Raw genomic sequence first — 12,702 nt, 5'->3', positions numbered from 1 at the left:
CATAACACACTTTTAGGAAAAGTCAGAGACTGGGGGACTTGAATATTATATTGAAACAAAGATACATACAATCAAAAAACAGCCGCGGGTAAATTTGACCCACTGGCGGTTCTAGTGTTAAAGTCTAGTGAGTATGACAGTAAAAATATTGGTTGGAGTAACCAGTACATTTTCATACCCATCATGTACCCTTTGCAACTAACGATTAAAGCATTTACATGGTTTCTAGTAACCAAATTTACCCAATAGTCTAAGTTACACCTGTAAAAATGTATAGTAGTCTAGAGGCTAATGCCTATTTCCAGTTTCTGCTGCCACAGGGGGAAGTCACTGAAAGACAGGAGGGGCTTAGCCCCCAGGGTATGCATTACTTGCGCTTGCAAAATCTTTGCACTCACATATTTTGTTACTACACTTATGTCAACAGCCAGTCAAGAAGCAAAGATGTTAACAGGTAAAAGGCAACAGACAGTTTCTCTTCTTCTTTCTCTTGTTGTTGAACAAAGGTTACTGCAATGTTAGCTTTTAGACACATCAAAACTGCATGGAGGGAATTCACTTAGGAGTTCTTCTGTAGACTGTGACTTGGCTACTGTATGAATTTAATAACCTGATGGTGGAAGGAATAAAAGATTTGGAGTAACAATTACTATTTGTATGGATACATGTAGTATGTATGATTGCTTTTATTTCATTATATTTTCCAATGTGCATATCTGTGGGTGAATTCTAATGTATAGCCTTGCCATTTAGGTAACATCTACATATTTATTGAATTTATCACAGCCAACAAATCAAATATATAGCAAATATAATAAATATCATGAAATTATTTAGTTTAGGCTTTGGCTTGGTGCCTAGACCTGCTAACAAATGTCTGTTGTTAGAACAAAACAAAACAGCCCATATTTCCTTAGACCAGTAGACCACCTACTGACCTGCAGAGCACAGCTGACCTGCATAGGACTGCTGACCTGTAGACCACTACTGACTGCAGACCGCTACTGACCTGGAGAGTGCTACTGACTTGTAGACCACTGCTGACCTCAGAATCAGCTGCGTTGACAATCTCCTGCTTCTCTCTCTCCTAAAATATCTTCATTATCTATCTGATCAATGAATGGAAGGATATACTGGTACTGTAACCGCTAAGCTTAAGCTTAAAGCAGCTGAGGGCTACGCAGAGGGTTGAAGTAGGCTAGTTGACGCGCTCACCATGGCTGCTTTGTTCGGTTCAGAAAGAATGTAACAGGAGTTCAAGTTCTGATTTTTTTCTCTGTCGTGAGAGATATGATTTATTGTTACACAAGTTCTTCAATATCCATAACTGAACAATATTCCATCTTCATCAACACCTAAAATAGGCCTAACAACATCCATGCTGCCACACAAAAAAACCGATAACTAACTAAAACTGTATTGTAGTTATGCAAAACTCAGTAAAACTAACTAAAATGAAAAAGTAAAAGTCCTTAGTTTTTGTTTATTTATTTATTTCATAGTACCTAAATAAGCCTACATTTCGAGTGGCCGGTGGAACTGACGTTGCGGGGCAGTTTTTCTGTCTCTCCGGATAGGCAGTTCAGCTGTGCGTGCGGTGATTGGCCAAGAGCTGGCACACTGTGTGCTGTCTAGCTGTCCTGCCACATTTCTTTTATCCATCAAGAGAGCCCAGGGTCAGGGCGGCGTCTGGCTGCAGCGTTGCAGGTGGCGACCGCTGTTACGAGAGCCCAAGTTAACGTTAGGGTAGCCAGGGAGACACAGGTAGGGATCGACTGCTTAGTTGGTGGGATTTGAACATGTTTTCTATTTACTTATATACATACATGTATACAAAATAATATGAATGCAACAACTGTATAGAGTTGTGTTTTGTTTAGTTTCGGTTGCAGGTAGTGAGTCACTGTCTTGGTGGTTTTCTTTTCCTTCTTTTGTTTTGTTCTGATGGTCTGGCTTAGTGCTCATCATGTGTGTGGGATAAACTTGCCCCTTTTCCATTGATTGTGAGCTCCCCTTGCACTGGGTTAACAGATCTGCTGGTCATTATATTTTCTGCATGTCAGCTAGTGGGTGTTTTATAGGCTCATTGATATCTCAGCCAACCTGTCTCTTTGTGCTTCACATTGTTTTAATACCTAGTTTTTGATTAATAAAGGTTTAGATTTTAAAATAACTGCTTTCCAGTCATACTTGCCTTCAGGGTGCTAGTGACCTGTTGTTTGTGGCTTCAAGGGGGGCCTCCAAGGTGGATTTTGGATTAGGGGATAGTAGGATTAGGGTAGTTTGCTTTTAGGGTTTTCTGTATGTAGCTTAGAAATTATACTGTAGATTGCACGTGCTTTATTTATGTGTAGTATTTATTTAGACAATTTGTTTGTACTTCAAATACATATTTATTTGCTTTGTGTTAGGGCCCCTGTGTACAAGCGTCAGATAGCTTAAAAAAGGGTGTCACTTTTCACAAATCTGCATTATTTCTAATGATTGTACTTGTATTTTAATGTTTTGTGAAAAAAACATTAACAAACAACAGAACTGATGTGCAAAGTTAAAATTATATAGATTAAAAACATCTAACTACAGAAAGGATGTACAAAGTCAAGATAATGAACAATCGCAAGAAAAAAATGTTTAAACAAAGACGGTAGTAATGTTTGCCAAAAAATCCCAAAACAGTTTGCATCAACCCATTTTTGACAAAAACGGAATGTCATACCTTCACAAATTTGTCGCCAGCTTAACATTTGAAGCAACACTTTGTTTGAAGTCTGCAGCAGCCTTTAGATTTCTGTACTGTACATTAGGCTAGTTCTCTAGAGGAGAAATTTGCCTTGCAAATGGTTGTGTTATTTCTTACTGATGTGCTGTCTCAAAGATTTATTTTTGCAACAAATCACTTGAGATCTTGCTGAATTCTGCTGTTGTTAACTATTTTCTAAGTTAGGTTTTACCTCCCACTTGTGCATTCTCTGGATTTGTTACATTTGTGAAAAGGACACATTATACGGTATATTATTCCTACTTATTGTCGGTTATTTGATTACTCAACATAAAGACACTGGGGCTTGCACATCGGGGTGCGGATACAGAACACTCAAGGCCAGTTAAAGTAAAGAGTTTATTTACAAAGAACTGAGGAAGTAGTAGTACAGAGTGATAGTAGGTGAGATGTGAGCAGGGGCATGCCGTCCTGGGCAGTGGCAATCAGCACTCCTAAAGACCCTCCAAGCAGGAAAAAACACACCGGATGCCGTAATTTGGAAAAGGAGAAAGACAAAAGAAAGTTAGTCTGGGTTCCGGTAGAGAACATACTAGAAACAAACTCAATGCTCAAGTAGCTAAGCAGGCCTGAAGTACTCAACCAAGTGATGGCTAGGAATAATCTGGCAATGAGTCTCAGGGAGCCCCACATCTTAAGGCCAGGCGTAGATGAGGATTGGCAACAGGTCTGTAGTCTCTCCGGGTGATCAGCTCCCTGCCAAGTGTAAGACACACCCTCATACGCCCACAGAACGCCAAAGGAAAAACAGGAAGAAATCCCCAAGTGTCACAGAACCAACTGTGACAGCTTGTCTGTTTTGCTTCACTTGCAGATTTTTTTTCTTTGTTGAATACCTCGTCTTTACCAGAAAGCAAATTGATTTGTATGAATCTGTATGAGGCCATTCACATTTGCTGGCAACTATCGTTTTCAAAGTGTGTACAGTGTGTGAGTTAAAGTTCATGTGCACCAACTGAGTAGAACTTGCTCTTGGCGACATTACTCATTCTTATCCACAATAGGATCACTTCATCTATGGAGAACTACCCATCTATTAACAGTGTTTGTGAAAAGCCACACTTTTTAAAGAAAGAGGAGCTGTGTTGAATTAGGAGCGCTGACAATGCTCCTAATTTGCATCCAGTAAATGGGGTCTCTGTCATTCAGCCAAGAACAAAGTGCGTGGTGTAAAGACTCATCTGACCTAAACTTGGTTGCCAAGTAAGAAACACACACAAATGTGCTTGCAAAGCGCACACACAAACATGTATGCATAGACATACGCATGCCAAGATACCAGAATCATGATACTTTTAGTATTTAGACAAACTAATTTAATACCAGAGCAGCTTACTGTAAGTTCTACTCTTTCGTCTGCTTTTGATGCCAGTAGTAAATTCACCTTAAACATCCCAAGTCTGAGAGAAATGGAAGAGAATATATCAGCAAAGTGTAATCTAGCAGTGCTCTATTCTGCACAGGCACCACTCTTTAATGGTGATTTCTGGCCTTCAGGCACTCTTGTCTGCAAAATGAAATTTGCATCTATCTTTTCAACCAATCAGGATGACCCTAATCGAGCCTTTGAGGGGTGCTCCTTGTAAAAGGGCTTCTGTGACTTTGCTCCTTTCACACATTTCCTCCACTCTGAAGTGATGGCAGCAGAATCAGTTGTTTTATTTGTTAAGTTCTGAATGTCCTGCCCAGGGTTTTCCCTCAAAATTGGGTTCACCTCAGAAATTCTTTTTCATAAAAGAAGCATGTTATTAGTGTCTGATCAAGAAAACAATTACTTGAAACTATTTTTTTCAGACACAAACTACTTTTTGCAGTAGTTGTCAAACAAGTAACAAGTAACAAATAAAAAAATAGCATATTTTCTGGTGGTTGAAGTGAAGCGACTATATATTTCTGCAAAAATATACTGAGTAAAGATTCCCCCAGCAGTCCTCAGTCTGTTATCCCAGTGTCTGTTTGAATGTGATGCAGTCTTTCTCTCTCTCTCCCACATAGAAGGGGGGAAAATAAACAACAAACCAATAATACCTTCCCCCTCGCCAAATAAAAAGGCAAATAAAAATCCATCTGATGGATTGATGAGCAATAAATTTGCCTGGAGCATCTGCGAGGGGTACAAGGGTGAGTTGCCAGCTGATGACATGGCGACGCATTAAGACTGAGGCACTTGGACGATAAAACACAATCACCACGCCACAGTCACACTGCAACCATCCGCCACAAGTTTTGCTGGAGTCAATTGACTTTTTTTTTTACACCCACTGATTTCTCATCTCAGTCTTTGAAGTGGTTGGCAAAAGAGCAGGATAGAGAGGCACAAGGCATTATCAGCCTTTAATTTACCTGCAGCTCCATTCACCTGCTCAGATTGAGGGGCTAATTATAATCCTTATCTGCCAACTGCCACTTCGAAGTGCCCCCATTGACAGCTGCCCATTGATATACAAATAACTGATTGAGAAAGGGGCAGCTGATATTTTCACCTCCTTTTATCTAAATAAAAGATATCACAGTATGCTGATGATATTATCCTTTTTTCTCATTCACGCATATCCAGATTAAGTGGGAGGAAATGCGGTGGCTGTCAGTGCTGGCTTTTGATAGCATTTTTTTCTGTTTACCCATGAAAACACTGAAAACATCTCCAGTAATGAGCTGTTCCTCCCTCCCAAGCATAAAGACCCCAGCTGTCGCAGTTAGCAGCACGTCCCACACTAGTGCCTGCCTACTGTATAGTGGGCTGATGTGTGGATGATAATGCCATCACGAGGATTAGTGTCTCTGCAGAGCGCAGTCTCGCTGCTGTTGTCTCACACCCATCACTTCCACTCTCTGTCTGAAGTTAAAACAAAGCCTCACTATTGAACAGATGACTCAGATCTTTATTTTCTTTGATATTAGACTCGACTCAGTGACTCTGACAGAACCAGGTCTTGCCGTGCTCGCTCGTTTTGTCTGAATTCATACATGTGCGAATACATTGCGGGTCTACATGCACACAGTTGTGGCATAGATATGTACAAAATGCACATGAGTTCAATCTTGTGTTGATGCAGTGTAGGAGCACAAACTCCTTTTTGTTCCCTTTATGTTGCTTTGATTTTCTAAGAGATTATTTTCAGCATTCTTTTCTTGGATTCCGCTTCCTAGCAATATTTTACCCCAAAGGGATGGAGCATTATCAGATGACTGTCTTTTCAGTGTAGGTGCAGGGAATTGAGTTAGACGTTTCAAAGACAAAATCGTCTTTGTTACAGAAAATTCTCTTTGAGATCATAATGCAGATACACACTAAATTAGAAATGGTATTTTCATGAAACTAAGCAAGAGCAGCAATTGTATAACCAATAGAGACCTTATATTTTAAGCTCTATTCATCCAACTTCTCTCATCAACTTCCCTTCTTCCATCTGATGACTGATTAGTCTTTTTATCTAGTCCTGGCTGGTACAGCCAGAGTGGATGGCACTGTCTGGCTGTCCCTCCAATCCCCAGACTACCGCCCTGCTCGTTCCTCTGCCTTGCCATGCCTTATTAATGTCTCTTTCTCTGACACAGCTTCTCATGCACAGATAAGGCATAATTAACCTTTTTAGAAGAAGAATGCCGACCAGCCATTACCTGTTTACACTCCTGCCATAACACTCACTTCTTCTGTGTATTCTGACTCACCACCCTTCATGTGTGGTACACATTTTCTCCCTGATTTTTCTCATTTGTGACTGTGCTTTAGAAGCTATGTTAACCTTCTCCTTCCGTCTCACTCTGTCACTCTCCCAGACATTGCTCCCCTGTTTCTCTCGCGCCTGTCTATCTCAGTGGCTCTACCTCAGCATGAATGTTTTATGTATCCCACACACGTTAGCCTCATGCTGCAAGTTAGACAAAAGTGGCAGTAACGGGTTCAAAACACACAAAGAACACAAGATGTTGGATAGATGAGGGACACTACAATTTCCAGCCAGAGGAAAGGCATGCCAAAAGGGGCAATGGAGTAATTGCTGAAACAGCTGCTTGACCTCTAGAGGATGAATACAGAATAAAAGGTAAACTCTGAACTCGCAGTTTGACCTTGTGGCTATGGAGCTAGAGCTTTCAGTGCAAGCATGAGAGACAGGGGACAGAGATAATGCAGCACTGGACATCCTAACGATGGTTATTTTGTTCATAATGGCTGTGTATATCACTTGTGACCACCGTGGCACATTTCGCATTTCGGCAGAGCGAGTAGAGATTGAGGCGTCAGGGAAGTAATGACTTATGGGTCGGTGTGACAGGAGCTAATCTTACTAGTCTCATACAACAACATGCAAGATGATAAAATGGACGAGCAGAGGAGCCCCACACACACATGCACACACACCCCCTTATAGATATCCTAAGGACTGACCTTCAGAATGGACTCTATTAATTACGCAGATTCTTAGGCTGCTCTGTCGATTCCACTTCACACAGAGTGTTACTCCTTAATTAAAATAATAAGGCAATTAATAACAACACGGCTAAGGTCACTGCCCATACGATTGTGGGCTACTTAACATTTTTTGAGAGGCTTGGGGTGTGTGTGTGCATGGCTTGGGGCATGTGTGTTGATGAGAGGCTTGGGTATGCATAAAAAACCTCTGCAAATGATATGTATCGTTTCCCTTCATAGGCTCTGTCTCACTCACCAAGTAGCCACTCATCAGCCCACCGCTGCATCCACCCCCTTTCTTCAAGCATCCCATTTCGTCCCCCGTAGCTGAAAGACAGAGTGCCCTTGCAGGGTAATTATATTAGGTTTGGTGATAGGGAATCATAAAACTTAAAGCACTCTAATACCTGGAATTGGCTTTGGGTCTGGCTGTGAGTCATGCTGTTGTGTTTGATGTTGTATCAGGCCTGCATGCCTCGCCTTGCTTGGCTCTTGTAAATTTTGCCATCATGCTAAATAAATAGGCCGGCAAAACAAATAGTCTTAAATCAGCATCCTTAGGAATGTAGCATGTGCCGCCTTGGTTATTTACAGGGTTAGTCCCCGAGCGGGTGGTCAGGGTGATAATATTGAACTTTATGGTGACATAAAACCTCCTCACCTGCCTGCCACCACCTCTTCCTATTGTCCTCCTGAACTTTCCTCCCTTCTTCTCCCATCTTCCTCCCCTATGCCTCCCCCACTGGGCCAGTAGGTCATAACAGCAGAGAGAAATCCTCACCAGCCATAGGAGTGGGATCAATAATAGCTCAAATTATCCTTCAGCTGTAATTAAAGTATACCAAAACAGCCTCGATTACACCCTACAAGGCTCCGTGTCCCTCGCCGTTTTCTCAGCACACCCCATGGACGCCGTCCCCTGTGTCCCACACAGACCTCCTCTAACCCTCCATGTTACTAATGCCTTCGCTGGCTGCCTTCCTCCACACATACACACAGACACACCTCCAGCTAAGTGGTCCATGGCGGCCTGTGCACACCAAGGGTGATGGTTGAGTAATGACTATGGATTACTTCATTATCCCTCCCCTAACAGGCTGGCGGGGTGCTTACATGGGGCTGCCTTTAACAAGATGAGTGGAGGGAGGGCACTGACAAAGAGAGGAAACAGTCCCAGTGCTCAGGTCCCTGTTGTTCTCATGGATGTACAGCACCAAAGCTTGCCTATAGGTTCCAACACATAAAATCTCTTATTATGCCCCTCTTTCTGTATAACACATTTTCTGCTATTTCATGCCTCTCGTTGTGAATTTCATCAAAGTAGCCACACAGGCAAAGAATAATTCTTAATAAAATGTTATCGTCTGTCATAATAATCCCTTCCTGTTATCTATTCGAACCTTCATTGCAGGTCCAGTAGTCTGAGTGACAGAGATGTGACTTTGATCAATATCTTATCATCTGCGGGCAGACAGTAGCCGCTCAACCTTCCAATCAGGACGAAGGTGAGTGATTTGTCATTTGCTTCAAATTACTTTCTGCTTGTGGTTTCTGATTAGAGAGATAAATAATGAGGGAATCCCATTGGAAAAGCATATACATCTGTGAGGATCCCCCTCCCCCCCTTTAACCCATTATTTATATGATTGATTGCCATTTTCTAATCAAATAAATAAGATTGTCAGATCGTCTTCTTGACGATGATTCACCTCTTCATGTGAATGTGTGCTAATCTGTTGAATAATCAGTCAAGAATTAATTGACAGATACTGAGCAGCCACAGCACAAAAAGCTAAATACATACCTATATGTGTAATTACTAAAACAAACATGGCTGTGACATACTACAAATCAAATTTTACATTCTGACCTTGGTCTGCCTTCTGGTCAATCCCCCCCCCCAACTGCAACTGAACACAAAATAGCAATAGGAATTGTGTTCCAGAAAGGTTTATGCCTCTGACTACTACCAATGTCGTTCACACTGTTCCTTATTCAGCCATACCATTCAAAAACGAAAGACGTTTTAGCAAAGCAGAACAGGGTCACAAAATATGTTTACCCTGGTTTGAGGTTTATTCACTAAAGCTTTCCATCAGGGTGAAATCACAGTTTAACAGACAGTAAATATGATTTCTGCTAAAAGAGAATAAATTTCAAAATGGACACCCCAGGGGACTGCTGTTGTAAATGTCACAACTCTGCAAATGAAAATACAGACTGTCTGCAATCAAGCAATCCATCACGTGCTTCCATGTAATTATTGTAAACATATGAAAAGGAAGTTGAATTGTTTGTCCTTTTTCATTTTGGCATCTGCTCTCTCCCACAGTTTTGGAATTCTTCACTCAAATGCAGTTTATCTACACAACAAAGTGTTTAATCGCTTCATTCTTGATCTTGAGGCTTTGGCATTTTCTATAGGGTATCTTTTATAGTAATAAAAGACACCTTTTTACATCAGGGGTTTTGCGAGATACTGGATAATGTGATTCATATTCTAAAGTCTAAGGAGATTTTAAATTTTCCATTCACACAGGTCTTAGCAACTTATGTAGATGTGCGGTTTGTGTTTCTGCTGTGCTATTATGGGTTCTGCGCTTCTTTGCACTTTTTTCCCTCTTTCTCTGTCATGCTGTGTTTCTGTTTGCCATCAAATCCTGAGTGAGAGTACATCCTGCTTTCAAAGCATGCAATGCATAAAGAATACAAACACTGATACATACACAAAATAATGATAATCTCCTACACAACTGTTTTATAAGGCTTATGATACTGTTTGTCTGCAGATTATCCTCTGTCTTTCTTGTACTGATGTTGCACAGTTTGAACTGTGTTTAGGGAGATATATTATTATATATAAGGAAAATCTCCTATTCCTTCAATGATCACAAAGGTCATGCCCCAAAATGCTTCATCAAAGTTCAGTGAGGATTAATAGTGGGGATTGAGTAGGCCTTGACAGGCGTTTCATTTCTTCCTGATATTAATGAAATCCCTTTTCAGTTTATGGCTGCATTAACATATCTTTTTTTGGAAATACTGTGCAGAAACATGTGGTGTATTCACCTAAGTTGAACCTGGTTTGTAAAAAACTGGCTTATTCCTTGGCTGTCATCCAGTCACGCCGAGCAAACACTGGACCTACTGACTCCATCACAAATACTCCAACGTGTCTGACTTTGCTTTACAGAAACTAGAGTGAACGTTTCCTTTGGCTTTCTTTAAGCACCAAAAATAAAGGGAAAAACATCTCAGCAGATCATTTCTGTCCCAGATGGTCTTTCTCACACTTGTATTCCTTATGCATCTTTATGAGTTATTTTAGGATGCATACACTCTGTGAATGGCACCTCTGTCATGAGTGCCTAGTTGATGAATCCTATGATATACATTTGCGGTTCATTTTGTCACAGAAGTAATGACTGCTTATTCAATTGTGTAGTAATAATATATTTAGCAATTATCGTCAAATGACTCCATCTAGTCATTTCAGTTAGATTTAGATTGATCACTGCTCTTGGATCACTGATGATTTTGCATGCTCTCCTCTTCAATGGTAGACTATTTGTTCTCATTGGAATTGTTATTGCCTCGTGTTTCTTAAAAGTGGCAATGCTCAGTAAGTGCAATAGATAAAATTCAGAATGCTACAAAAAGTTCAATTATATAATAATAGATGCTTTGCTACTGTAAGTGTGTTTGTGTGTTTCATGGTTGATTGAGTGCTAAATTATGGTTCAGGCCAGGGGTCAGAGCTGGGTGAAGGACTGGATGTCAGTGACCTTCCTAACCCAACAGATCCCCACTGACTCACTAGCTGAAAACTGCTGAAAGAAACTTAAAAGAAAGTCTACCCGGATGCACTACTCTTACCAACTCAAGCAGCCACTTACAAGACCTAGGGCCGATTTACTAACATCCCGAATAAAGAGTACTAAATTGTGTGTGCATTCTAAAGTATTGTACATGCAATTTTAGTACCTGTTATGGGTGATTTACTAAGAATTATTGCGTAGATGACAACAGGAGCAAACACATTGGAGGTGGTAGTATTTAAATGAGGGTTTTGCGTGTTTTAATGGTTTCCGCCATGGAGAATTGGGAGGGAAAGCAGCCACTGCGTAAAAACCTTGATTTGTTTCATTCAGTGCGTCACGATGTGGAAATCGTATGTACCTGCCTATGGTGCCTGAGATTGCACTAAGTACTTGGGACAGCACACCTGAAAAACTGCTTTGGGAAACCCCAGCAGAAACAAATACAGTATGCTGGAATGAACAAGAAGCTAGGAAATGCCAGCAGATCGTGTTTCATCCAGCCAGAGGGAACAATCACCGACCGTCCGCACCGTGCCCGGCCGCTCCGCGATGCCCTGGCCCTGTACACACCAACGCCCCTTTCCCTCTCCAAGACCTACAATGGGTTGTCGCTATTACGACCGGCGCGCTGTGAACAGCTAGAGATCGTTCCCTCTGGCTGGATAAATTTTACACATGATCCATGCACCACTGCAGCTGGGGCTCTCCACAGCGCACACAACTTTCTAAATTCTTCCATCTCACGGAGAAAAGAAGTCAAGTTCATCGAATAAATAAAATAAAATAATTTTCTAGGCTATATATTGAGTATAGAATAATATTATCTAAAATTTTTAATTTCTCTACATTTTCTTTCATTACGGCTATGTCTCCTTCTCACAACGATAACAGCAGCCATCTCTGCGCAACAGTTGATGGTTTGCACCTTCCTTTCAAACTAATTAAATACTGAGGCTGCTGCACTCACGTGAAATTGCGTTTAGGCTTGGCAGATCACATTGTGTGTGGTAAATAAATGTATTAGCATGGTACCCTCCCAATACATTGCACAATAAACGCCCCAAATTGCATATTCATGATATGAATGACCTGCTAAATATCAACATGCTAGCATGTTAGCGTGCTGATGTTAGCATGTAGCTCAAAGCACCACTGTGCTTAAGTACAACAGCCTCAGAGTGGCACTAGCATGGGTGGAGACTTTTTGTCTTGTTCTCATGTAACCTTTTTTCATGTTAAACTGTATATTCAATTCAATTCAATTCAGTTTTATTTATATAGCGCCAAATCACAACAACAGTTATCTCACAGGGCTTTTCATAAAAGAGCAGGTCTAGACCGTACTCTATGATGTTATTTACAGAAGCCCAACAATTCCCACCAAGAGCAAGCACTAGGCGACAGAGGCAAGGAAAAACTTCCTTTTAAGAGGCAGAAACCTCGAGCAGAACCATGGCTCAGGGTGGGCGGCCATCTGCCTCGACCGGTTGGGGTGAGAGAGGGTGAGAGAGAGAGAGAGAGAGAGAGAGAGAGACTACACAATATACACACAGAGGTACAGACAGTGAAGGTAATGTTGCTATAGACTAAATGAAAAATGGTACAGATATTTATAATAGTGTTAATGGTAACCATCGTAATGTTAATGATTATAATAACAATAATAACAATAAGACTAGCAACAATAG

Source organism: Micropterus dolomieu, linkage group LG09 (genome assembly GCF_021292245.1).
Source record: "Micropterus dolomieu isolate WLL.071019.BEF.003 ecotype Adirondacks linkage group LG09, ASM2129224v1, whole genome shotgun sequence".
NCBI lineage: Eukaryota > Metazoa > Chordata > Actinopteri > Centrarchiformes > Centrarchidae > Micropterus > Micropterus dolomieu.
This window is presented reverse-complemented; position numbering follows the sequence as displayed.